The following is a 5,095-nucleotide window of genomic DNA, read 5'->3' as shown; positions in this document are numbered from 1 at the left end:
CCATTCATCATCGCAAACAGTGAATGGTAACAACGGTCACAAAAATCCATCACGTGGAATGAGTCCTAAGGTTAAAGAAAAACAAATTTTGACCCATGGCAGAGCACAAGTAGAGCAATACTGCTATAGGCAAATGGTACCTGCCGCGCTGGCTTAGTGGATGTGACATTACGCTGCAAAGCACGACGTGACTGGTTTGATTCATGGTCAGGGGGGCTGCATTTTGATAGAGGCGAAATGCAAAAAGGCCAGTCTACTTAGGCTTAGGTGCGCGTTAAAAAAACATTGGTATCAAAATGTAATCCAAAGTACCCCACTACGGCGCGCCTGATAATCAGATAGTGGTTCTTGCATGTAAAACCCAATAATATAATTTAAAGCTTTCAATAGACAAATGGTGCTAAATGTTGCCGTAGAAAAATAATTCTTCCGATGTCGTCTACGCAGCATTTGTGCCAAGTTCAAAACAACACATTCCCAGAGCTGGCATCATTACGAGCAGTAATCACACGACACCAGTGAATAATGATAACGGATAATTGAACAGTTAGTTTTAAAGATTGTATTGCTTATTGCTGCGAGTGGTGCTTACGAACCCTTACTCCTAACGTATTGGAAGAACTGATAGTCCTCCATGTGACTCCAGCAAGTGCGGGGATGCCATTGAGCACCTGTTAAGTACCTCTCCTCTCTACAACGTCCAACGCCGCAGCTCCGTAAAACTTTAAACCGGCTCAACTCGCAACCATTATTTTAGACAAAGATAAGATACTAGGACTGTGGCCACATCCGTCACTGGTGGAGAGCTATCCGTTCACTGGTTCGGCTCTGGAAGTGAACCGATGTAAGTTACTGTTCATGTTCCTCTCGTGAATCATTCCACTTGCATGCATAGTTCACTCTCTCCCCCTTTTCCTTTCTCTACGCCACATTTGCTTTTTCCCCAGTATAGCGTAGCAAAACGGACGCCCGTCTGGTTGACTTCCCTGCCTTTCCTCTCCTTGATTTCATCTCTCTCTGTATGGAGTATTATGTACGTTTACCTTAGTAAAGCAGCCCGCCTATTCCAAGGAGGGGCTTATTTTTTCACATTGTTTTGACGACTGGGCCGACCTGTAGTCTCGGTGCTGCAACTTCTGCGCCCCGGCCGGCGCATATCTGCGCCTTTAAGCATCTGCTTAAGTTACTGGAGGACACAGGGCTGCTCTCTTAACTGCACATGTGCCGCTTGCCTGCCGCTGTGCTGCGACCCTCTCCCTTTCCCCAAGGCGCTGAGACGTGCTCCCTAAAGGGCTGCAGAAAACGAGGTATCTTTCTCCAATCATTCTCTCTCCCTTCCATTGCAAAGCTGTACCTCTTCAATTTCATTTACTACGAGAGAATGAAAAAGTTTCATCTACTCAGATATGTTTTTACTACTGTTTTATTTTATATAATATGTTAAGATAAACCTCTCACGTTGACTACAAAATATTTCCTCTTCCTTTTGTTACGTAAACATTTAGAAAAAAAAGTACTTTCTTTTTGCTGAAGGAGACGCCCAAACCGGGTGTTTTTCAAGCTTCAATAGAGCTGATTTCAAACCTTCACTTCTGCACGCGATTATGTTAGAGCATTTCTGTCAAGTGCACTTTCACCAGCCAAGTTTGTAAACGATACCGCTATATATTGTCCCCTTCTTTTCAATGTATTCAATATATGAAACACCCTTCCTGCGTTAATACCAACGTGGTGGAGCCTTCTACAGCGCATAAGTAGGACTCTTGGCCTGAGCACTAATCCAATATCTACATTCCGATTCACGACCAAAATCAATCTGCACCTTCCACCTCTCTCTAAAAAGTGATGTTTTCTTGAGCATTTCGGAGTAGAAGTCATTAATTAAACAACATTTTAACTGCGTAGCTTAACTGTTGACAACTTCAGAATCGAATATGTTTTGAAACCTGTTGCAAAATATTTTCTCTTCGTCACCCCCGAATTTTCCAACTGTTTGAGAGGGAGAAATAAAATATTTATGGGATGTGTGTCTACAAACATTAAACGCGTCTATACATGCGCATTCACGGGTCAGCCCTCGATGTTCAGTTATGCCGCCTGACCACTGGAAGAACAGTGCGATGAAGACCTGGTGAATTCACTTTGTTAAATTAGAAGCAGAGCGTGCATGCTTAAGGTAATATTGCTCAGTTATTACAGAGGAAGGTTACCTTTAAAGTACAAGGTGATTCAAATGTGGGGGCACTTGTATGCTTCGTTTGCTTAGTCAAGGGGGAGTATTTTTGTCACATCGTTTAATACAAGGAGTCAAGCTACACGTGTTAGCGCATTGAAGAACAGAAGTTTTTCAACGCCTTCATTATTCTGGAGCAATGTCTCTCTAACGATAGGTGATGCATTCATCGCGCGGCGCGGATTCAAGCAAAACAGTGTAATGCAAAGGGATTTGAATGAACCGCATTGCATATAGAAATGCACAGCAGCGGCGGAGCTAATCTACCCTTCTCCACGATATTGCTTTTGATCGGTCCTTCCCTCACTGCGTGGGCGTTCATGTCCACTTAAATTCCTGGGACACCGTTGGTGCTGTAGCCGGGTTAGGAATTCCGCGAGTGCCCGTACTGATACACTGTGCCATTGTATCGGTCAAGCGTAGCGTCATCCAGCGCAAAGCTTTATTGTAGAGTAGCCTCCGACGGGCAAATTCTGCCGATGGCAATAAGTTCCAGCTCCTGGCTGTGAGGAACGCAGCTCTGTTGTGTGTCACTCTGTTGTGTGTAAACAAGGGGATATGAACTCATTAATGCTAGAGCATTCTTTGCCCACCCCCGCCTACTTTGTTCTTGCTGAATCGGTTGGGTATCCTTCAGGCATTGAACTTGATGACTGTGTAAAAAAAAAGAAAATGTGCGTAGAATCTTGTCGGAAAGTTATCTGAATGATGCGTAAGCATTTCGTAGTGATCACATGGTGTGGAATGTTCGTGCACTGTTGTGTTTGGCATAATTGAGAGAGCGACCATGAAAGAATCGTGAAACAGAGAAGTGCACTTTCAACACCGAGCTGTTAAGTGAGACTGGCACGAGACATTGGTTCATTCGTTGCTGCAACAATTTGTATTCACGCTGATACTCTGTATTCCTGCATCCTGCCAGTGCTCGCGTCATCGTCGTTGTCTTGTTTCACTGCTGGGTGGCTCTGTATTGAAAGCGATCATCTTACGTGAAGGAGGGACGGACGGACAGTTTTCTCGTTGCAAGCTTAACCATAGAAATGCTTACGTATTTAAAACAAACGAAGAAAAAATTTTCCCCTTTGAGGAATAGGAATCCGGGTCTGCAGCTTTCTAGGCTTGTGCCTAATTTATATCTTTGATGGCCACGCTAACAGTTTACAAGTGGCAAGGAATGCATGCGACATTAGGACGCTCGCATAGCACGACCTTTCACGCCATTTGGTGCAATGGAACGCTTGGTGCGACGCCAGATTTATTGGTAATTCGCTCTCACGTGACATCCGTCTCAAGGCCGAAAGAATGGCGTCCAAAAGAGAAATTTCGATTCGGGAAAGCAGCAAGCAAGTGTGCAAAAGCCAACGTGCCTTGCTGATTTTGTTGGGTGGTATGCTGAGAAATACATGATAATAAATGGGCACTAGCGCTAAACTGGAGGACAAGTACAAATTAATATCACAAGTCGTTCCACTCTGTGAAGGTAGATGACCAGCGAAGGAGCTTCGTACACGACAGACAGGTGACACGGAATTTTGAGCGCGGTATCAGCTCATTTATCGTGATCTTTATATACATTCGCATGGACGATGGCACCGCCGCCCCGAGGAGCCGCAGGAAACTAGACACGCGTGACTTTTCGACGGGACCACCACCACGGAGAGCAGAACGCAAGGAAAATAGACGCGCAAGTACTTGAAACGAACGTAGACATGGCCAACGTTGGTCAAGGTGTACTATTTGTTCTCATCAGCTTAAAATCTGTTACGACTTTTATTTGCACCCAAGATATTAAACTTATTTTTGCAAGGTTGTGGGAGTGCTTGATGCCTGCTTCACCTCTGCTGCGGGTCTCTGGTATCTATGGTATTGGCCCACGATTTTTTTCACACGCAGAACAAAAGTCCAGGGAACCCTAGCCATAAACAGCTTCGCTCTAAAGAAGCAGTTCATGACCCGAGCACTTTCCTGCACTGACACGGCTTGTATCGTGACCTCCTTTTGATGCGAAAGCGTGAAATGGTTCATTGAGCGAGAACGCCGGCGTCCGTGGTCTGTAGGAGCCTTAATAATTCCTATTGGCTTCGACGCCACGTAAAGAGCGCGCCTCGACGGAGCAAAGCGGACGAAAGGGAACGCCAGCGCGTCAGGTGTCGCGTGAGGGGAGAGGGCATCGCTGGTGGCGACACTAGGCAACCTGCACTCTCGCTCTCGGAAGCCTGTGTAATCGTCGCGCTCTTTGACCATGCACGCTCTCACCTGCGTTATAATTGCGCCTCAGTATCCCAAAACGAAAACGAGCCAAGTGTCTCAACGGTCTCGCTTGCCCGCGAGCAGCTCATGCCTCTAAGCACCGCTCAGCGGCGTTTACGTGGACATTAATGCTTTCGCATTCGCAACTCATAAGTGTTTAGGTGTTCTCATTTTTTTTTGCCGTTATTTTCAGCGCTGATGTGTCATTACCATGAGTCCAATCCAACTAGCTGCATGTACAGCCTTAATAAATCACCAATACAATTACTGTATACAACAAAACAATACAGTGTTTCCGTTCTACAACGTAAATGAAAAGGCCTTGCTCGTAATAGGGAGGAAGCAATTTAACATTTTATTTTCTAATAGCGCAGCGAAACATCTTCCTGCATTCCTATCACGCGTAGAGCGCGCCTTTACAAACTTGGTATCTCCCTGATGCATGTGCGTGTCACGCAAATGCTCTTGTATTACTTTGAGAAGCATCGCAGACCGATCCTGAAGGACTATCTACTAGCAATAATTTGTAGCCCTTATGTATCTAAGACAAATTACTTGACCAATAAGTATTTCTGAGCAGTGCATGTCGACTTCCATCTGAGCGGAAGCTGT

At 45.3% G+C, this 5,095-nt stretch overlaps 1 pseudogene; it reads left to right on the top strand.

Moving 5' to 3' along the window:
• Positions 1–3,940: 3,940 nt before the first annotated feature.
• On the top strand, positions 3,941–4,113 carry LOC142583805 (U2 spliceosomal RNA; annotated as a pseudogene).
• Positions 4,114–5,095: the final 982 nt, after the last annotated feature.

This window comes from Dermacentor variabilis, chromosome 5 (genome assembly GCF_050947875.1).
Source record: "Dermacentor variabilis isolate Ectoservices chromosome 5, ASM5094787v1, whole genome shotgun sequence".
NCBI lineage: Eukaryota > Metazoa > Arthropoda > Arachnida > Ixodida > Ixodidae > Dermacentor > Dermacentor variabilis.
This window is presented reverse-complemented; position numbering and strand designations above follow the sequence as displayed.